This window comes from Hyla sarda, chromosome 8 (genome assembly GCF_029499605.1).
Source record: "Hyla sarda isolate aHylSar1 chromosome 8, aHylSar1.hap1, whole genome shotgun sequence".
In the NCBI taxonomy this organism is placed as follows: domain Eukaryota; kingdom Metazoa; phylum Chordata; class Amphibia; order Anura; family Hylidae; genus Hyla; species Hyla sarda.
In genome coordinates this window covers 38196732-38220649 of record NC_079196.1, presented here as the reverse complement: position 1 = coordinate 38220649, position 23918 = coordinate 38196732, and the positions used below count along the sequence as shown (strand labels likewise).

Below are 23918 nucleotides of genomic sequence, written 5' to 3'. Positions count from 1 at the left end.
TCCTGTGCGTCATGAAGCTTCCAGAGCCCAGGATGTCTACTATAGCGAAAGACCCAGGGGGTGAGACGCTGCAGAATCCGGGATCCGGGAGTACTGAGGGCTACGTGGTCTTTACCCAAGCCTATCTACGGTTATTTTTCTGATCCTTTCCTCCCTTGTTTTTATTTCAGGTACAAAAGGATGTTATTGTCCCTAAACCTAAACATGCTAAGAATATTTTTTTCATTGTGTAATAAGGACTGGGTTGTTTCTTCAAAAAAGCCAATATGTAAAAAACATGCTTGGCTAATTTAGTTAAGGAGGAAACCCCTGACCTTATAGGGGAGATTAAGGAGCTTATTCACACTGAGATTATTGCTGTTAAATCATCTCAGTCTGTCGCTTCCACTTCAGCTGTAGTTAAGGCCCCTAAAAAATCTAAGGGATTACTTTTTCTGATTCAGGAGAAAGTACTGCTCAGGATATTGAAGAAGCGGAGGTAGTTGGATGTCCTGAGGTAGAGGAGGACCTTGGCTTCAGAAAATTCCTGTTTAGTCACGAGGATACTGAGAAATTAATTCGAGACATTAGATCCACCTTTGGTATAGAAGAACAATTCAGGATGAACTTTTTGGAGGTTTGGGAGATAAAAAGTTGCTTTCCTTTCCTGTCCACAGCAACATTCATAAAATCATTAAAGATGAATGGTCCAAACCAGAGAAGGGGTCTTTTATTCCTAAAGGGATTAAAATACGTTATCCTATTGATGATTAGGATTCTGTAGATTGGGACACTATCCCTAAAGTAGACGTTCCTATTGCTAAAGTGGCTAAACTCACTTATTTACCCTTTGAAGATACTACCCAGCTTAAGGAACCTATGGACAGAAAAGCTGAAAGTCTTCTTAAAAAGACTTGGGAAGCTGCTGTGACCCTTCTATGCCCTAGTGTTGCTTCTACTTGTGTTGCTAAAACCCTTGGTGTGTGGCTAGATCAACTACACCTGCATTTTCAAGGTGATACGCCTCGTGAACAAATTCTTGAATCTCTTCCCCTCCTCAAAATGGCCTCAAAATTTTTATCGGATGCTTCTGCCGAGTCTGTTAGACTATCTGCATGTACAGGTGTGTTATCTGACTCCTCAAGAGGTGTCTTATGGTTAAATCCTGGTGAGGGGATCTAGCATCCAAAAACAAATTATGTTCGCTACCCTTTCACGATCAGTTCGTATTTGGTTCTGAGTAAGATTCCATCCTGGCTAAAGCAGCTGATAATAAAAAAGGGTTTCCTCAGGAGTAAGCAGAACCTAAAAAGAAGACTCCTTTTCGTCTCCTATGCCAACCAGGTCAATCTTATAGAGAAGGGAAAGGAAAAACAGGACACTGGTCCTATAGCAAGGGTGGCAGAGGTAGCGGATTCATACTTAATCCCAATCAGCCTGACTCCGATACCAAAAAACAATGACGCCATCCCTTTTGGGGCTCGGTTAACCTTTTTTTGCCCCCAATTGGGAAGCTTTTATTCCCAATCCCTGGGTTGTGAACATCATTCAGAAGGGCTACTTAGTAGAATTGACCTCCTCTCCTCCTCCAAAATCATTCTTCAAAGATTCTTTGCGGTGTTCAGGATTTATTGAAGTTGGGCGCAGTTGTTCAGGTTCCCCAGGGGCGTTACTCCCAGCTGCTCTTGGTAAAAAGCCTAATGGAAAATTCAGAACTATATTAATTCTGAAACCCCTGAACAAATTTGTGAAGAACAGAAAATTCAAGATGGAAACAGTGAAATCAGCAGTAGCTCTAATAAAGGAAAATGTAGTAATGGCGACTTTAGATTTAAAAGACGCCTATTACCATCTTCCAATTCACAGGGAATCTCAGCAGTTCCTGAGGTATGCAGTTTCCTGGGGGGGGGGAGTTTGTCTGTCTGCCCTTTGGGCTCTCTTCTGCTCCCCGCATCTTTACAAAACTTATGTCGGAGGTGGTTTCCCTTCAGAGGGAGGAGTCTATTCTTATCATTCCCTATCTGGACGATATTCTGCTAGTGGCCGATTCTGTTCCTCTGTTACAAGATCACATTCACAGGACAATTCAGATTCTTCAGAGCCTGGGCTGGATACTCAATATGGAAAAATCTGATCTCTCTCCCAGTCCAGGAGCTCTCTTAAACTCGAACCTTCAACAATCTTTCCTCCCACCAGCAAAGAAGTTGAAGATTCAACAGTTAGTGACAGAGTTTTGTGTAAGGAGATTTTGCTCGATCCAATATGAAATGTCCATGCTGGGTCACCTGACTTCTTGCATCCCGTCAGTGAGGTGGGCCCAATTTCACTCAAGACCACTACAAAAATGGCTCCTATCAGTATGGGACAAATCCCAATTTTTCTCTGGAGTACTTATTCCCCTAAAGGTAAAAGACCTTCTAGCTTGGTGGTGCTCCCAGAAAAACCTGAATCAAGGGGTTAATTGGTTCCAGCAGGATCATTACCACAGATGTCAGCACGTGGGGTTGGGGGGCCCACACAGTGGATCATGCAGTTCGGGGCAGATGGTGACCTGTACTAGCTCAGAAATCCTCAAACTAAGGCTGGGTTCACACTACGTTTTTCAACTACGGTTCCCGCATACGTTTTCTATCAAAAACCGTATGGGGAAAAAAACGGATGGAACAGTATGGGGAAAAAGTAAACCGTATGGGTTTTTAAACAGTATACTGTTTTTAAAAGTGCATACTGTTCCGTCCGTTTTTGTAGAAAAAAAACCCATATGTTTTTGAAAATTTTGTCCATTTTTAATGGGAGGGGACTTGGATGGGGACTTTAGGATTCAAATGCGCATGTGCAAAGTAAAAACGTGTACGTTTTTCCCGTATGGAACCGTATACATGTGCGTTTCCCATTGACGTCCATGTTAAAAAAAACGTATGCGGTTGCAGTACGGTTTTTAAACCGGAGACAAAATCGTGGTCAACCACGGTTTTGACTCCGGTTTAAAAACCGTACTGCAACCGCATACGTTTTTTTTAACATGGACGTCAATGGGAAACGCACATGTATACGGTTCCATACGGGAAAAACGTACGCGTTTTTACTTTGCACATGCGCATTTGAATCCTAAAGTCCCCACCCAAGACCCCTCCCATTAAAAATGGACAAAATTTTCAAAAACGTATGGGTTTTTTTTCTACAAAAACGGACGGAACAGTATGCACTTTTAAAAACAGTATACTGTTTAAAAACCCATACGGTTTACTTTTTCCCATACTGTTCCATCCGTTTTTTTCCCATAAGGTTTTTGATAGAAAACGTATGCGGGAACCGTAGTTGAAAAACGTAGTGTGAACCCAGCCTAAGACTTGGTTCACATCACGTTTTTCAACTACGGTTCCAGCATACGTTTTCATTAGTGAAAACGTATGGAACGGTATTGAAAACAGTATACATAGGCAAAGCAAAGCATTGCAAACCGTATGCACCCTGATGCATACGGTTGCGTATGGTTTGCTTGCAATATGGTTTTTAACAGTACTCCAGTTTTAAAATCGTATTGCAACCGCATGCCTTTTTTTTAACATGGACATCAATGGGAAACGCACATGTATACGGTTCCATACGGCTAAACCGTATGCGTTTTTTCTTTGCACATGCGCATTTGCATCCTAAAGTCCCCTCCCAAGACCCCTCCCATTAAAAATGGACCGAATTTTCAAAAACGTATGGTTTATTTTTTATAAAAACGGACGGAACTGTATGCACTTTTAAAAACAGTATACTGTTTAAAAACGCATACGGTTTACTTTTTCCCATACTGTTCCATCCGTTTTTTCCCATACAGTTTTTGATAGAAAACGTATGCAGGAACCGTAGTTGAAAAACGTGATGTGAACCCAGCCTTAAGGGAGCTTATAGCCATATGAATGTCTCTCCAACATCTAGAACTATCTTGCAGAGGCAGACACATTCTTCTTCACTCTGACAATACCACGGCAGTATCACAGCTGTACACCTCAGAGGAGTCCGGAACTTACAGGCAGACTTTCTCAGCAGGCAGACCCTAGATTCCAGTTAATGGTGTCTAGCAGACTGGGCTTTCAGGATGATAACAGAGAAATGGAGTGTCCCTCAGATCGACTTATTTGCTACCAGAAAAAAACAGGAAAACAGAAAAAAAAATTTCCCTCAGTCCAAGAGACTATCCAGCGGCGACGCCTTAGCTCACATGTGGAACTTCTGCCTAGCATATGCCTTCCCATTCCAGTGATTCCCAGGGTCTTACAGAAGCTACGTTGAGTGAAGTGCACCCTAATCTTAGTTGCTCCATTCTGGCCCAAAAGAGGTTGGTTTGCTCTCCTGCAGTCCATGAGCCTGGACAAGCCAATTATGTTCCCTGCTCACCACGACCTGCTCTCTCGGGGACCAGTTCTGCACAGACAGGTTCAGAACCTCAATCTATGCATGGATTCTGAAAAGTTCCTGCTAGAGAAGAAGGGATTCTCAGATAGAGTGATCAATACCCTTTTGGCTAGTCGTAAGCTTTCTACCTCTAAAATGTACACTGAGGTGTGGAAAAAATATGCCTCTTGGTGTGGGTCATATTTTTTCTTTTGAATCTCCTGATATCACTAAAATTTTTGATTTTCTCCAAGTTGGGTTTGATCTGGGCCTGTCTCCTAACACTCTCAGAGTACAGGTCTCAGCCCTAGGTGCCCTCTATCAGACTATAAACTAGGAGACGATATCTGGATATCCAGGTTTATTAAAGCTACAGACAGATTAAGACCCAGAATAAAAAGATAATTGGAATTTAAATACGGTCCTCTTAGCTCTGACTAAAACTCCCTTTGAACTGTTAGATTCTATTTCCTTGAAATTTCCTACCATCAAGACAATGTTCCTAGTAGCCATCACTTCAGCCCATAGAGTTGGTGAAACTCAGGCTCTTTCCATTCAACAACCTTATTTCACAGTGTTAGACGATAAGATTATTTTTCAACTCGACCCAAACTTTATTCCATAAGTTTCTTCTTCCCTCCACAGGTCCCAAGATATTGTTATCCCGTCTTTTTGTGCCCATCCTAACAATGAGCAAGATAGAGCTTTCAGTTTTTTGGATGTTTAGGATTGCTGTCCTTAACTACATAGACGTCACCAGTACTTGGAGAAAGGATAAGAACCTGTTCAAACAATTTGCAGGTCCTAATAGATGCAAGAAGGCCTCTAAGTGCTCCATTGCTAGGTGGATTTGTTTAACCATCTCAGAATCCTATACAGCTAGCGGTCAGGACCCCCTCAGAGATTAGGGCTCATTCAACGCGTACAGTATCCTCCTTTTGGGCAGAAAAAGCTTCAACCTCGGTGGAACAGATCTGCAAAGCTGCTACCTGGAAAATATTACATACCTTTTCCAAACACTATAGACTTGATGTAATGTCAGGTCAAGACATGGCATTTGGACGCAAAGTCCTAGGTGCTGTGGTCCCTCTCTAATAATTCTTTGGTATTTCTCAGGGTGCTGTTGTGAAGACGACCAGAGAAGAATTATACTCACTGATAACTTGTTTTCTCGGAAGTGTTCACAACAGCACCCATACATCCCACCATTTGGTGATAATTTTGCTGTTGGTTTTTAGTTACCACTTTTTTTTGCTTTTCTACTTGGTGTTCTTTATAAATACACTGAAGGGGAGAGGAAGGGGAGGGTCTTTTAAGCTCTCAGTTTTTCCCTGTCCAATCAGGCGGAGGCAATCTCAGGGTGCTGTCATGGAGACTTCCCAGAAAACAAATTATCTGTGCGTATAATTCACCCTTTTGCTACTATGAAAACAAGGCTCAAGTGCCCAGGGAGCGTTTAGCAGCATGGCTAAAGCCCTGTTAAGTCCACATACCCTGTTTGACTGACAGTCACTAGATAAAGAAGAGATGGTCTGGACTTACTTGGACTCTTGCTGTGCTGGTAAATGTCCCTTGGACTTTTTGAGCCTCATTTGCCCGCTACCATTGAGCTGGCAAGAGCGGTGATCTCTCCACCGGGAGCACCACAGTGCTCACTGAGTCCTATCTCCAGACCAGGCATAAGGTAACATCAGCCTGGTCGGATATTCAAGTCCCCCTATACCACGGGTACTCGGACCCTGAAATGTTGGGTATCGTGAGTACCTTGGGGGGTATTTGAATGATTAAAATTAGTGCCTAACCATAATTTTCTTGTGCATGTGAAAAATATACTGCAATGTCCCATCACCAAGGGCATATTTAGAAATAGGTTGACACTAGGAGAGATCACTATGTTCCTTGGTTTTTGCTATAATATCATTATCCGTGGAACAGTGATAACAGAAACTGCTTCATTTTGCGTATGATGCACCCATGTGGAATAGTGCATCCGCAACTTATCATTGGACCTAATTGATACCTGTGTGGATTCAATTCCATATGTATTTATTCATGTTCTGATTCTTCTTTTGGATATCTCAAGCTATAATATCTCCAATTGTTTCCCCTGATGACTCTGCTGACACAAGCAGAAGAAACGCGTAGGGAATCTAGGGGTATATAAAGGGAATTATAGGGTCAGGTTCCTGTGTGGGGCCGCCCTTCTAAGGGTGATGCAACACTTGCCAAGAAGGGAGGTCTAGGGTGAGATATAGGGTGAGTTTAGAAATAGGACAACATCCTTGATGGCCCATACTCACTGACTATACCAACACATATCTGCACCCATATCACAACTGTGCTCATACTTCACCTTAGTTTGATTAGCACGTCTATTTCGATTATCACAATTATTTTATTTTGTGTATTCGGTCCAAGGCCTATTTTAACTAGATGATTAAAAGTTAAATTTTATGATTTATGCATTTCCTCAATAGAGATTGTGTTTGATATTAATGCGGGGACTACTTTATAGGGGGTCCAGTATCCCTTTTACTGCATACTGGTGACTTTTTTTTTTGGAATCCTTATGACTAGCCCGAAATGCCCTTATTTACCATAACAGTTTAGGAAATGAAAGCTGAGTTGTGATTGGTTGCCATAGGCAGCGAAGATAGTAGACAGTTATGATTGATGTACTCCAATATTGTCTTCTGATTCTAAGAATACATTTCTTGTGTAAAGTTTGCGTTCAGGACCTTGTGTGAGAGGGAAATTATTTTTTCATAGTATGGGAGAAAGTATAGGCATAGAGTACTATACACCACCCGTAGGCTCCCATGATGATATGGCTTAGTTTACATATAACCGGCTCAGTTAACCCAGCCTAAAACTTGCCGGCTTTCATTAATAATGTATGCCGGACAGGTAAATGCAGCAAGATGCATCCCCCTGTCCGGCACCCATGCAGCATGTTCTACCATCCAGCAACCAACTTGAGACACCAGAGGAATGGGAACTGTCCTATTCAAATAAATGGGGTCAGTTCTACAATCAGTTTCCCTCCGGTTCCTTTTGCTACAGTGCTGGAGGGAAACGCACCGGATAACATATGTGAAGGGGCCTAAGATGTACAGATCTAGCCGCCACCAACTCAAGCAAAGCCCTGCCCTGGCAATCCGGGGCCCTCATTCCCTCTTAATTTCTCATGGCACCTAACAGGCGCACTGTATGTACAATACATAGACAAGTGTATTCAAGCGGCGATGCATACTCTTTCTAAGCAAATGTGTACACCTACCTGAAGGTAAACGGTGATGTTATATGCTTAGCTGCTTTTTTGTTGCACTACACAGGTAAAGCGAGTGTATCACAGTACCTACAGGAGCAGGAAGTCCAGCCTTTGAAAGGAGTCCCTGCTCCTGTACCTACTTTGCATGTCTACGAAGATAGTGAAAAGAGTAGCACACCACCAAATAATTTTGCGGTGGACACATCTGTATACTGTGCAGTACTTTTTTTTGCCTCTGTATGGTATAGTGCAACCAACTATGCTGTGAAATGTGTCAATGGCTGGAAGAACTGACCAAATACTGGTAAATACTGTTACAACCCCTGTATTACTGAAGTGCATGCACTGACTGGTGTCTGGTTGCGCCCCCTACAGTACAGGGAGGTATTACATGTGCTGTACTACTCTTTACCTGTATTACTGAAGTGCATGCACTGACTGGTGTTTGGTAGCGCCCCCTACAGTACAGGGAGGTATTACATGTTCTGTACTCTTTACCTGTATTACTGAAATGCATGCACTGACTGGTGTCTGGTAGCGCCCCCCACAGTACAGGGAGGTATTACATGTTCTGTACTCTTTACCTGCGCCAGAATTAGCTGCTCCTTTGGACACCAGGTGGGGGCGGCTCCATTTTACTTAGACAGTGATTACAGCTCCCAGCAGATCTTTCTTAATTTTATATGTAAGTACTTGCTTTATCTGTATCAGTTATCTACTTATTTTTCTTTAGCCCATAGGATGAAAATTTCCTTAACGACATAGGACATAAATGTACGTCCTAATGCCCTGGTACTTAAAGGAAATCTGTCACCAGTGTCACTTGCACTAACCTATTGGTACCGACAGATAGTGCAGGTGACACTGGTGAAAGATTTCCTTTAACGCACCAGGACGTACATTTACATTCTGTACATGACTGCGAGCACCGCGGGGATCCGATCATCCATAATGGTGGATGGAGGTCCCCTCACCTGCCTTCGTCCATCTCCAGGGGTCTTCTGCTCTGATCTGAGATTGAGCAGACCAGAGCAGAAGATCGCAGATAATACTGATCAGTGCTATGAACAGTATTAGCAATCAAATGATTGCTATGATTAGTCCCGTAAGGGCACTATTAAAGTGTAAAGAAAAAGCCAAAAAAATATATAAAATTTTAAAATCCACTCCCCCAATAAAAATGTAAATCATCCCTTTTTCCCATTTTGCCCCTAGTGTAAAAAAAAAAAAAAAAATTATAAACAAATTTGTCATTGCCGCGTGTGTAAATGTCCAAATTATCAAAAAAAATTATTGATCCCGTACAGTGAACGGCATAAACATAAAAAATAATATAAGTAATTAAAAAAAAATTGAAAAAAAATTTATTAAAAGTTTAAGTTTAAAAGTTTCATATATGCAAATGTGGTATCAATAAAAAGTACAGATCACAGCACAAAAAATTAGCCCTCATACCACCGCTTATACGAAAAAATTAAAAAGTTATAGGTAGTCAAAATAGAGGGATTTTAAATGCACTAATTTAGTTAAAAAGTTTACGATTTTTTTAAAGCGGTACAATAATAGAAAAGTATGTAATCATTATCAGAAAAGTATGTATCATTATAATCAAATTGACCCACAGAATAAAGAAAACGTAATTTTTACTGTAAATTGTACAGCGTGAAAACGAAACCTTAAAAAATTTGCGAAATTGTAGTTTTCTTTTCAATTTGTTGAAAATTCTTAATCCTTCCAGTACTTATAAGCTGCTGAATACAGAGGAAATTATTTTCTTTTTGGAACACAGTGCTCTCTGCTGACATCATGACCACCGTGCTCTTTGCTGACACCTCTGTCCATTTTAAGAACTGTCCAGAATAGGAGAAAATCCCCATAGAAAACATTTGCTGCTTTGGACAGTTCCTAAAATGGACAGAGATGTCAGCAGAGAGCACTGCGCTCGTGATGTTGTGATAGCCTGGGGGAGTAGGGTATATGGGAGTGTAGCTATGCGGTTACTAAGGGTGCTTGCTTAACCCTTTCTATTCGTGACGCCAGGGTGTGGGCTATTCTCTGTATGCTTGTCCTACCGCCACCCTTGCCAAAAGCGATAGGGAGATAGGAAATAATTGATTGTCCACAACTGGAGATTTGCAGAAACTTGTCGGAACTTTTACTGAAGATTTTAGGCAATAATGAACAGGAACAGTCCATATAACAGAGTCTATTAGAGCTTGACAAGTGGTTGGGACCTTATGAGTCTAATGAGCTTAGGAAGATAATTGTTGCGGTGATCCACTGGATTTAGGGGTTTAGATTTGGTCCAGTAATCACGCTAGCTTTAGCGGCGATTGAGATTTTAACTCACGGTTTAGTTTTATGCTGAGGCAGGCAGACTTCTGGCCTAGCTTGTCTTTGAAAGTTGCGCAGATCCGTCCTGCTAGTCCGGCATCCACGAGAGCAGCAACCCAAGAGAGCGATAATTGGCTACAGCTCCCTTATATGGGCAGGGGCTGGACTTAACCTTACTGGTCCATACAACTGTCAATCTTCTGTACAGAGTGTTATGGGTAAACATGTGACCCAAGGACCTCCAAAGGTCCTCCAACATACCATAGAGGAATTAACATGCAACGCTAACAAGGTAAGTAGAATAATATACACTATATTAAGTATACACATTATAAAATATATACATAATAGCATTATGAAATTAGAGAAGGAGGAGGCGACTAGGGGCTGTCCCACCTTGGGCACCTTACCTGAACATAGTAACTCTGACTTTTGGGGACCACCATACAAGGTACGGTATGCAATACGGTACCGGGACACCACAATGTCAGCAGAGAGCTCTGTGTTCCAAAAATAAAAGAATTTCCTCTGTAGTATTCAGCAGCTAATAAGTACTGGAAGGATTAGGGATTTTTAATAGAAGTAATTTACAAATCTGTTTAACTTTCTGGCACCAGTTGATTAAAAAAAATAAAAAGTTTTCCACCGGAGTACCCCTTTAACTTTCTGGTACCAGTTGACTTTAAAAAAATTAGAAAATAGCTATTATTGCAACTATTGGCTACTATCCAGCAATCTTATTTGCCATTCCTATTCTTGACAAGCACCTAACCTTCATTCTCAAGTGCTGGAGTCCCCTACCTAGCGGACCACCATCCACTGAGCAACTGCCACAGCACAAGGACGCGGCCGCAGTGAGTGCTCTGCATATCCCTGCTCCCACGATCCCTATCCTTGCTGCCGGCAGCTCCGAGCCATCTGCCTAACAGACCTACGTGCCAAGACATCTTCACCACAGACGGGACAAACTCTCAAAGAAGATTGCAGGTATTTCCCATCAGCACCCGTGCCAACCTGCACACCGCTATTCTTCTAATACAATAGACTATAACTGTGTCACCCACAAACTGTATATTTCCAGCGCTGTAACTATTTTAATTTTTTTTATTGCATATATTATCCTTGTCAAGATTTTAAAACCACTATTTATGCCATATTATGATAAACTGCTTTTAACATAACATATCTTATACCAACCACTGTCTCTGTAGCAAGGGCCCTGCTCAGAGACTTGATCCTATTTTAAACTACTTAATAAAGTATAATATACCGTATTTTGATACCAACCACATCTCTAATCATATTATTCCCCATTATACGCGCACAAAATACTAACTGTGCCTAGAGGTCAGAATTTTCCAATTTTTCACTATTGAATAAAAAAAATAAATAAATAATGTTTTCCAGTGGGGTACCCTTTTAATCCTAACTTTTTCCTATTTTTGGATGACATTTTGGTGGCTTCAGAACCAATTACTGTATATACTCGAGTATAAGCAGAGTTTTTCAGCTTATACTCGAGTGAACTCTCCGCCTGTCAATCCCTTCTCAGTGGTCTTCAACCTGCGGACCTCCAGATGTTGCAAAAGTACAACTCCCAGCATGCCCAGACAGCCATCGGCTGTCCGGGCATGCTGGGAGTTGTAGTTTTGAAACATCTGGAGGTCCGCAGATTGAAGACCACTGTGGCCTTCGTCATCATCCAGACCCCCCTTTAGGTTTCTACTCACCTCCCCTCGGTGGGAAGGAAGGGTGAGCTGGTCCGGGCCATCTATGCTGCAGGGACCGTCCGGTGGGGAGGGTTAGTCGTTCCGGGCTGTCCATTTTCACCGGGGGGGGGCCCTCTTCTCTGCTCCAGGCCCGGCCACGGACTAGTGACGTTGCCTTGACGACGATGCACAGGGATGTTCATGCGCGTCCCTATGCGTCGTCATCAAGGCAACGTCACTAGTCCGGGGCAGGCCCGGAGCGCAGAGAAGAGGCCCCCCCCCCCCCCGGTGAAAATGTACAGCCCGGAACGACTAACCTTCCCCACCGGACGGTCCCTGCAGCATAGATGGCCCAGACCAGCTCACCCTTCCTTCCCACCAAGGGGAGGTGAGTAGACAACTAAAGGGGGGGGGGGGGGGGGGAGGTCTGGATGATGACGAAGGCCGCAGTGGTCTTCAACCTGCGCACCTCCAGATGTTTCAAAACTACAACTTGTAGTTTTGCAACATCTGGAGGTCCGCAGGTTGAAGACCACTGGATTGACAGGCGGTGATGATGAAGGGGGGGATGATGACAGGCGGTGATGATGAAGGGGGGATGATGACAGGCGGTGATGATGAAGGGGGGGATGACAGGGTGATGATGACGGGGGTGTTAATGACGGGGGTCTGGATGATGACAGGGGGGGTGATGATATGGGGGGGGATGATGTATTTCCCCCCCTAGGCTTATAGTCGAGTCAATAACTTTCCCTGGGATTTGGGGCGAAATTTGGGGCCTCGGCTTATATTCGGGTTGGCTTATACTCGAGTATATACGGTACCAGGCTTCCATAGAGTTATGGTCTCAACATACAATGGTCGTCCTGGAACCAGTTAAAATTGTAACTTGAGGGATACACTGTACTGTATGTAGTTTATTACATACCATAGAAATGACTGCACTGATGATATACATGCATGGCTGAAAAAGCATGCAACTAACCTAAATCTTTAATGAAATAAATCTCTTTTGGTGTCCTCGATAGCATTGCACAGACATGCTGCAGGCCTTTTGCCCTACTCATTTGATGAACTGCTCACTAATTCCCAGAGCGGTGACACAGTTGACTTATTGTTTGTTTTTTTATTGCACAAGGAGCAAAATTTGGGTAAAAGTGAAGAAGGATACAGTTACCGAAAGTGCTGAAAAGTCATCGGTCTTCAGGCCTCATGGGATAGAACAGCATTTCTTAACCAGGGTGCCTCCAGCTGTTGTAAAACTACAACTCACCTTTGGCTGTCCTGGCATGCTGGGAGTTGTAGTTTTGCAACAGCTGAAGGCACTCTAGTTGATAAACACTGGAGTAGAATGTTCTCAAGATCTGACAACAGTGAATTGTTTAGGGGTAAAACAACAATATCGAAGAGACCAAATTGTATTTAGAACATAAACTCGCACACTCAAACATTACATGTACATAAACTTACATATAAAACATACATATAGTACACACAGTACATACATAAAAACATATTCAGTCACTTAACCAAGACTATTTGCAAAGCTGCTTTAGATTTTTATAGTTACATGGAGCCCCAGACTGAGGGCGACTGATGGTTATTTTGTGTTTCTTCCATTTGCAAATAATTGCACCAATTGTTGTAAACTTCTCTCCAAGCTGCTTGGCGGTGGACTTGTAGCCCATTCCAGCCTTGTGCAGGTCTATAATCTTGTCCCTGACACCCTTGCGTAATGTTCGCATAATTGTGTTTTGTATTTTCTGCTTTGGGTCCTGTTCAGACATTAGGTTTTGTGTCTCAACAGTTTCTGTGTTAATTTTCCCTGGGTTGGGACGAGTTAATGGTTCCAGCCTATGGGGTCCCGGGTGGGGTTATTTAGACCCTATCTCTGCTGGAACTCTCTGTTGGTGATTAGACCTGTACTCTGACCATGTCTTGTTTATAATGCACCTTAGGGTGGGTTCACACTACGTTTTGTCCCATACGGGAGCGCATACGGCAGGAGGGAGCTAAAAGCTCGCGCTCCCGTATGTAACCGTATGCGCTCCCGTATGCCATTCACTTCAATGAGCCGACCGGAGTGAAACGTTCGGTCCGGTCGGCTCATTTTTGCGCCGTATGCGCTTTTACAACCGGACCTAAAACCGTGGTTGACCACGGTTTTAGGTCCGGTTGTAAAAGCGCATACGGCGCAAAAATGAGCCGACCGGACCGAACGTTTCACTCCGGTCGGCTCATTGAAGTGAATGGCATACGGGAGCGCATACGGTCACATACGGGAGCGCGAGGTTTTAGCTCCCTCCTGCCGTATGCGCTCCCGTATGGGACAAAACGTAGTGTGAACCCAGCCTTAGCCTACTCTGAGGACATTTCCTGAGTTTTAACCATGGTTCGCTGTTCTGTTTGATATAAGGATTTTAACTTGTTTTGTTTTAGTACCGTTGTAAGTTTTTTTATATTTTTGTATTGTCCGTTCTGCTTTGTGTTTCCTTAGGCCGTATTCACACTGTGCATTTTTTCAGTCCTGTTTTGACCTTGTCTGACCCTGGATGTCATAGGATAGAATCCCTGAGCCTTGTGCTATCCGTCTATCTAGGAGTGAGTTAGTCTTGTGTCTGTACCCGTGTTTGCTTGTACTGTATTTAGGATTTGTGTTTTCTCCTTGGCCAGTGTCCTGATCACTCGGTGGAGAGTGCTCACTGGCTAGGAACCTATTTGGCTTTGGTATTGTTGTCCCCCCATGATAGGAGTGGGGTGCCTAGTGTGTTCCTTGTTCTGAGTCCAGTAAGAACAGTGCTCTTGATTTTCTGACCTGTTAGTATTCTATATCCTGTCTTGATATATCTGTTTGTTGGTTATTGTATTCCCGTTATGTTCCTGACTTCCTATGTTTCTATGTTCCCCGACTTTGTACAGTCTTATTTGTTTTGTTGACTAAGATGCCCATGCACTTTAGTGCTAGGAAGGGACCAGCTCCAAGTTGTTGATCCGTTATTTAGGGCGGATGGGCAAGTAGGGAGAGAGAGTGGTTTTAGGGACAGCTTAGGGCTCCCTCCTGCCTCCCCCCCACCCAGACAACTCCCCCAGAGCGCAACAACCCCCCCCCCCCCTGTTCATGACAGACAGCTCTTTGGTCTTGTTCCTGGTGGAGAGTTGGGAATCTGACTGTTTGCTTCTGTGGACAGGTGTCTTTTATACAGACTTAGGTACACGCCCTTTAAAAGACTGCTACTTATCTCAGCTTGTTACCTTTATATAAGACATACTTATTTCATTAAGTAAAATACAAATAAATTCATAACTTATTTTAAAGGTGTTTTTCTGGATTTTTTTGTTATTCTGTCTCTCATTGTTCAAATAAAGTAAATATTTAAATTATAAACTGATCATTTCTTTGTCAGTGGACAATCGTACAAAATCAGCAGGGGATCAAATAATGTATTTTCTTCACTGTAAGATATTTTCATTTTTCTGTATTCAAGTTTTTCAAAAAGTGACAACAGGAAGTGCAGCCATATGGGTTTAATACTGTCAAAATAAACCCTTCAACCCTTAGTCAGGTGTGAGAATCTGTAGATATTGACAGAGATTTATCATTGCATTTATGGCTTTATTGAATTTCTCATGCCAGGGTTTTTTTTTTTTTTTTGCTACTTTTTCGACCCCTGTGCAGAAGTGTCAAATTTTCCAAACATCAATACCCTGTGTCATCGGCTATCCATCTCCTGTAGAGCGCAGGAAACAAACTATAAAATACTGTCCAGATGGTACCGAGTCCATGCAGCCTTGCATAGAATGTACCCGACGGTGCCGGATTGGTGCTGGAGATGTGAGAGGTCCAGTGGTACCATGTCCCATGTGTGGTGGTCGTGTCCTTCCCTTCTTAGCTTCTGGACTGTTGTACTATCACGCATAGCATCTATCTCTGGTGTGTCCTACCCTAACAATCCCAAGATCCTTCTCCTGTCTATCCTCTCCTATAGATTTAAGGTCCTTCTCCTGTCTATCCTACTGACATCTAGAAGGTCCCCTTCGAGGTTTCTAGCTCAATTCCTTCTTATGGCAGCGAGGACTGTAATTCCCCCACATTGGATGGATTCTTCCCCCCCCCAACCATCTCAGAATGGTACAAAGAAGTCCTCTTTCTCTGCCATATGGAGGAACTGATGGCTGACTTGTCGGGTCGTCGGGAGAGATATGTAGTGATTTGGCAGCCATGGTTAGCCTTCGTGGAGTCCCCCGCTTTTTAGGGTGGATTAAAGTTTAAGATGATATGGGGGACCTCTTCTCTGGCCTTATAGGTAGCTGAGCCTCTGGATGTTGAGTTGATGAGTGGGGGTTCGTGAATGGCGTTAGTACTTTCTCCTCTTTTATTCGCTTCCCCTCCTTCCAGAACATCACTCCCGCCATTGGCTGTTATAATGGGAGACATATTATCTAACCCTTATCCATATAGATCATGACTAGTATAGTTGTGTTTCACGTTAAAGTCTTTTCATTATAACCCTGCTGTGCACAGGGCATGCTCTACCATCTTCTTATGCCTTGCCAAGATGTATTGTCTTCTACATATCTGGAATGTTTTTATTTTATTTTGTTTAATAAAAACAATGTTTTGAATATAAAAAAAATACCTGTCATATATGGACAAGGAAGTAGTGAGGCCCTAATCTCACCCACAGCACCTGTTCCTTCTTTATTGAACATCTGCCCTATGCAACAGATCCACAACCACGAAGATGGTCCCTACCTGGCTATGTACGAGGAGCGTCCTATCAAAATAAACTACTGAAAACTCACAGAAAGGGGATTGTCAGGAATACAAAATGCACACTAACAATACAGAGGGAGACAAACAAACCAACAAATGAATCAGAATCAGCAAGCCAAAGTCAGAACTGAGAGAACCAGAAGCCAAATCAGAAAGCAAGGGGTTAATCCAGGAAACACAGCAAAAGTCAGCATAGCAAATAGAGGAATCCAAAACAGAAAGCTAGCGCCAAAAACTATTTTCTTTCACTGGCGAGGTGTACAAGCACACTGCAGGTTTTTATAGGCAGCTGAGCAGGTGGGATCACACAAGATATCTGAATGGCTAAAGAGACAGACCCACGGATAGGGTGTCGCCACAGCAACTACAAAGCCAGAAACTAGAAAAGTTTAACCCCTCGGACCAGACTGGGATGAGTCCTTACAATACCATACCAGGGACTTAGCTTAAAGGGGTATTCCGCCCCTAGACATCTTATCCCCTATCCAAAGGATACGGGATAAGATGTCTGATTGCAGGGGGGGGGTCCTGCTGCTGGGGCCCCCCGCGATCTCCCTGCTGCACCCGGTGTTCATTTAGAGCATCGGGGGCAGTGTGATGTCATGGCCACACCCCTCATGACGTCATGGCCACGGCCCCTCCATGCAAATATATAGACTTACATTGAGGGGGCGTGGCCTTGACTTCATGAGCCTTCGGAGTGAAGTTCGCTCCGTGCGCCGGATGTCCAGGGTAACGATGTTCCTGCCCCTTTATTGCCCGTCATTACGCACGGAGCGAGTCTGCTCTGTGCAGTAATGATAGCGGGGACAGCGGCGGGACCCCCGCGATCCCACATCTTATCCCCTATCCTTTGGATAGGGGATAAGATGTCTAGGGGCAGAGTACCCCTTTAAGACAAAAATCACATGTACCTCACACACCTTCTGACACACAGGATGACTTCCATAGCTTGAATACCAAAACATTCTGCAAGTTTAAAGAGAAAACTGTCCTTTGGATAGGGGATAAGATGTCAAGGGGCGGAGTTCCCCTTTATTGTGTTACTTTGGGCTCTTGTAAGCCGTACGACAGTGTCAGCTGGGCCAACAAAGGACCTTTGCGCACTTCAGGTTGTGTTATTGTGGTGGATTGCTGAAGTGTTTATATAAGCTGAATTCGTAGCGCTCAGCCATGTAAAATCATTATCTCCATGCAATGATATAATAAAATAATAAGTTGCAGGGAGCTGTACTTACAGGTTGGGCTTATTGCAACATACTGATCCTGACTCTAATTACATTACTTTACATATGTGATTCCAGATAGTGGCAGCTGTTGCTTAACAATGTTACAATTTTTGTCTCTCATCCTCAGATTTACTATTGCATTATAACTATATAAAGGGACACATTTAAAAAAAAAAATAGGTGTTGTGGGCATGCTGGGTAAATAAATTGCCTCTGCTTGATATATAGTCCTAACCACTTCCAATTGTTTTATTTTTAGAACATATCTCTGAGAGTACGATCCAACCGAGTGCCTCAAACCTCATTCATTTGGCTAAAGTTCATCTAGTTCTTCATACTATAGGGCAGGGGTACTCAACTATTTTTAGTGAGGGTCCGCTCATCTAGGTCTGTCACTGGTAAAGGTCCGAGCTAACCACTAAGGCCTGGTTCACACCTAGTGTAAGATATAGGTAAAATGTCTGAACTCTGGAGGATGTAAATGTACTGTTTCCTGTATTTTCTGAATACTGCTGCATACTGTACCCCTGAAAATAATACTGCTGCATACTGTACCCCTGAAAATAATACTGCTGCATACTGTACCCCTGAAAATAATACTGCTGCATACTGTACCCCTGAAAATAATAATGCTGCATACTGTACCCCTATAAATAATACCACTGCCTACTGTACCCCTGAAAATAATACTGCTGCATACTGTACCCCTGAAAATAATACTGCTGCATACTGTACCCCTGAAAATAATAATGCTGCATACTGTACCCCTGAAAATAATAATGCTGCATACTCTACCCCTATAAATAATACCACTGCCTACTGTACCCCTGAAAATAATACTGCTGAATAATGTACCCCTATAATACCACTGCCTACTGTACCCTGAAAATAATACTTCTGCCTACTGTACCCCTGAAAATACTGCCTCATTCTGTACCCCTAAAAATAATACAGCTGTCTACTGTACCCTGAAAATACTGCTGCATACTGTACCCCTAAAAATAATACCATTGCCTACTGTACCGCTGAAAATAATACTGCTGCATACTGTACCCCTAAAAATAATACCAATGCCTACTGTACCCCTAAAATACTGCTGCATACTGTACCCCTGAAAATACTGCCTCATACTGCACCCCTAAAAATAATACAGATGCCTGCTGTACCCTGAAAATAATACTGCTGCATACTGTACCCCTAAAAACAATACCACTGCCTACTGTACCCCTGAAAATAATACTGCCACATACTGTACCCCTAAAAATAATACCATTGCCTACGGTACCCCTGAAAAAATTATACCACTGCCTACTGTACCCTGAAAATAATACTGCTGCATACTGTACCCCTATAAATAATACCAATGACTACTGTACCCCTAAAATACTGCTGCCTACTGTACCCCTGAAAATACTGCTGCATACTGTACCCCTAGAAATCCCACAGCTGCCTACTGTTCCCCTGAAAATAATACTGCTGCATACTGTACCCCTGAAAATAATGCTGTCACAGACTGTTTCTCTGAAAATAATACTACTGCATACTGTGCCCATAAAAAGAATACTGCCACAGACAATAAAATACTGCCCCTGAATGTAATACTGCCGTACTGTACCCCTAAATAAAATACTGCCACATTGTGTACCCCTTAATATAAAACTGTTGCACACTGTACCCCTGAAAATACTGCTACATGTTGTACCCCTGATAATACTGCCACATGTTGTACCCCTGAATACTGTACCCCTGATTTTAATACTGCTACATGCTGTACCCCGGAATATAATGCTGCCACACACTGTACCCCTAACTATATTACTGCCACACACTGTACCCCTAAATATATCACTTCCACACACTGTACCCCCTGAATATTATACTGCCATATATTATACCCCTGCATATATTACTGCCACACGCTGTGCCCCTGGTATATTACTGCCAAACGCTATGCTTCTGTATATATTTCTGCCTGCACGCTGTTCCCCTGGACATATTACTGCCTGCACGCTGTGCCCCTTGATATATTACTGCCTGCACGCTGTTCCCCTGGACATATTACTGCCTGCACACTGTGCCCCTGGATATATTACTGCCTGCACGCTGTGCCCCTGGATATATTACTCCCACATGCTATGCCCCTAATATATTAGTGCCACACGCTGTGCTCTATGTATATACTGCCACATGCTGTATCCCTGGTATATTTCTACTGCACGGTATGCCCCTGGTATAGTACTGCCACATGGTATGCCCCTGGTATAGTACTTCCACACGCTATGTCCCTGGTATATTACTGCCACACACTATGTCCCTGGTATATTACTGCCACACACTATGTCCCCAAATATAATTTTGACAAACACTGTGCCCTGTACTGACTTATTGTACTATAAAATGAATTATGCCACTGTGCCCTCTCAATATATAATGTCGCTGTGCCCCCACAATGAATGATGCCGCTGTGCCCCTTCTCACGCCCCCCTCTCCCCTTCTCAAACCCCCTCCCACCCCCCTCTCACCTCTTCTCACCCCCCCTTTCAGCCCTTCTCATCCCTCTTCCCCTTTTCACCAGCCCCCCTCACCCCCCTCACCCCTTCTGACCCCCCTCCCTCTCCCCCCCCCTCCCTCTCACCCCCCGGTCCGGATGACTAGCGGCCACGGTCCGGATCCACCAGTTGAGTACCCCTTCTATGGGGATTGTCCATACAGTATGATTGTGTGATGTCTCCTGGTCTTGTGCCAGTTATCACCTCTGAGAGGCCTTGGTTTAATTTTCCAGCAGATCGCAGACCTTTAGAAGGCACTTGCATGACATTGGGCTATGAGCCAGGAAAAGCTTCAAGTGTCCCATTGACCTTATGCCATCGCTCTCATGGTGCAGAGCAAGATGGCAATGGAGGCTGGACTGAAGGTCTATCCTCTTTAGTGATAGATCCCGCTTTGGATTAAAGGGGAACTCCGCCACTAGACATCTTATAGATAGGGGATGTCTGATCAGTGGGGTCCCACCGCTGAGTACACCCGCATTCTCCCTGCTGCACCCAGCATTCGCTTTGAGCGTCGGATGCAGCGCCGAAGGCTCGTGATGTCACAGCCGTGTCGCCTGTGACATCCCGGCCACGCCCCCTCAATGCAAGTGTATGGGAGGGGGCGTGATGGCTGCCGCACCCCCTCCCATTCACTTGCATTGAGGGGGGCATGGCCGTGACGTCACAAGCGGGGCATGACCGTCACGAGCCTCCCCCCCACATTGCCAGTCATCGGGCATGGAGTGAAGTTCACTCCGTGCACCAGACGAAAGAGGTGCTGCAGCCGAGATTGCGGGGGTCCCCTTTGGATAGGGAATAAGATGTCTAAGGGTGGAGAACCCCTTTAAGTGCAGTGACGCCAGAGAATTGTCTGGAGACCACGTGAGCTATGTCATGGAGAGGCCTTCACGAGGGAACGTCACACCACTACTCTTCTTTGGGTTTTGGTTTGAAGCAGCGTCATGTACAGTAGCCGGCCCCTCTAGTCTTCATTCCAGGTGCACTAACAGCTCGATATTGCCTCGATTTGGCCATGAAACCAGTGGTATGGCTGTTTCTCAAAGGTGTCCCAGAAGCCATTTTTTAACACTACAATGCCAGGCTGCATAATGCTCATTCTACTTCGAGTCGTCTGTGTGTCCTAAACGTGCTGCCATGGCCTGCAGCGTCTCCAGACTTGTCTCCCATTCAGCACATATCTATATATCAAAAATAGTGCATTTATCTATCTTTAGTTTTAAATGGGCACTGTCAGATAAAAAAAACTTTTGATATGTTGTAAAGCATGTATAACCAATAGGTTTTGCAATTGCTTTCATAAAAAAAAAATCATTATTTCATACTGAAAAAGCCAGTCAAAAAACTGCTTCCTGGGATACATACCAGCCTGGCTGTGTCCACTCGTCATCACCTACATCATGGACCCACTTCATGATTGACAGGTCTGCAGATCTAAAGCTGCTGTGATCGTCTCCCTCACTGTCTGGGTTTACTTCACAGTCTTCTGTGTGAGGAGTAGTGTTCGGCGTGAATATTCGCATTTCGAATTTTTATCGCAAATTCACGAATATTTAGAATATATCCGCTATATACGAATATTAATACGAATATTCACTTTTTTCCGCATTTGCGCATATTCCTTCTTTTCACTTGTGGGCCAATTAAAATGATGCAAATACACTTGAGGTTATCAACAACATCCCTAGCAACTAATAGTAAAGTTGCCCACCCCCTCACTGTTTTCTTCCTCTAATACGCGAATATGCGAATATAATGAATACGTGAAATTCGAGAATATATTTCTTTCTGACCACAGTGCTCTCTGCTGACACCTCTGTCTGTCTCAGGAACCATCCGGAGCAAGATAGGTTTGCTATGGGGATTTGCTCCTACTCTGGACAGTTCCTAAAATGGACAGAGGTGTCAGCAGAGAGCACTGTGGTCAGACTGATAGTAAATTCAAAAAGAAAAGAACGTCCTGTGGAGCATTCTGCAGCTGATAAGTACTGGAAGTGTGGTGGCCCAGTACAGGAGATGTTACCCTATGCTCCTGCTGTCCTGTCAGGCTGCCTCCTTCAGTTTCCAGGCCCCCTGCACTTGATTCCCCATTGCAAATATGTTTTACCATGTAAAGTGTCATAAAATGTAATGTTTAAGAGTTATACCATGTGATATGTCATGTGACTGTTACCCAGGAGGTACCAGTGACCAGGTGATCCCAGGAGTGACCTATGGGCTCCCTGCTAGTCTCCCCCACATAAGCCCTGGGTGGAGCTTCTCTCTCTTTGATCTCTGCTCTTCTGCTGAGGTCCAGTGCAGTCGCCTAGTGTGTGTGTTCAGAGTGTTGGAGGCCTCAAAGTCCAGTCCTGCAGCCACCATCAAGTCAAGTAAGAAAAAGTCACAGCTTTATAAGTCAAGTCAGTCCCTGTTATCTGTCAAGTCAGCGTGGTTTGCATTAAATTGTCCAGTCCTACTACAAGTCCCAGCAAGCCCTTAAAGCATACCTGTCAGATCCAACCAAAAAATTTTTTTTTTATATATCACTCAGTACCTAATCCTGATCATGTACATCTAATTTCTATGTGTCTAGCACCTTTATAAATTTTTTATTACACTTTTAATTTAGCTCATTAGTCTGAATTCCTCACTGTGCAGGTCTCCGCCCCCTCCCTCAGTATGCTGTCTGCTCACATCTCCCCTAGCAGTAGCAAAACTACAACTCCCAGCATGTCCTCACTGACAGTAGCGGGACACAAGCTGACAGTGGGAGGATTTTTCCTCCAGTTGTGAGCCCTGCACTCACAGCTGTCATTCAAGGAAGTGTGTCCATGACATAGGTGATGACTCATAGACACAAAAGGACTAGTATATGTCCAAGCAGGCAGGCAATTGTTTGACTGGCTTTTTCAGTATGAAATACTGAACATTTTCTAATGAAAGCAATTGCAAAACCTATTGGTTATACATGCTTTACAACATATCAAAAGTTTTTGTATCTGACAGTGCCCATTTAAAGGGGTACTCTGCCCCTAGACATCTTATCTCCTATGCAAAGGATAGGGGATAAGATGTCAGATCGCCGTGGTCCCGCTGCTGGGGATCCCCGCTGCGGCACCGCGCTATCATTACAGCACAGAGCGAGTTCGCTCTGCACGTAATGACGGGCAATACAGGGGCCGGAGCATCGTTACGTCATGGCTCCGCCCAACGTGACGTCACGGCACGCCCCTTTCAATACAAGTCTAAGGGAGGGGGCGTGGCGGTCGTCACACCCCCCTGCCATAGACTTGCATTAAGGGGACGGACTGTGATGTCACGAGGGGCGGAGCCATGACGTCACGCTGCTCCGGCCCCTGTATCGCCCATCATTACGCACAGAGCAAACTCGCTCTGTGCTGTAATGATAGCGCGGTGCCACAGTGGGGATCCCGGGGCTCCCCAGCAGTTGGACCGCGGCGATCTGACATCTTATCCCCTATCCTTTGGATAGGGGATAAGATGTCTAGGGGCGGAATACCCCTTTAAGGTCTCTGCATCACTGGTCACCTCCTTGGGCCCTTGCTGAACTGTATAGACTTTACCAACTGTCTACCCTCAGTAAAGCTACCCTTGTCCGTAACTTGGCATCGGAGTCTTTATTGCCCCTGTGCCTAGCCCAGGATCCAGTGGTATACCATCGGGTGGTTTTAGGCTAAACCATGCCCT

The 23918-nt window shown here is 44.0% G+C and overlaps 1 protein-coding gene across 5 annotated transcripts in view; it reads left to right on the top strand.

Moving 5' to 3' along the window:
• The window catches only part of ACVR1C (activin A receptor type 1C), a 152672-nt gene that overhangs the window by 81351 nt on the left and 47403 nt on the right, over positions 1-23918 (top strand). Inside the window, exon 2 of one of the 5 annotated variants that reach the window (XM_056534199.1) lies at positions 10756-10957. The exons of the other annotated variants lie outside the window; for them this stretch is intronic. The gene's annotated coding sequence lies outside the window, so the exon portion shown is untranslated. The remainder of the gene's footprint in view (positions 1-10755; positions 10958-23918) is intronic. 5 annotated transcript variants of the gene reach the window in all.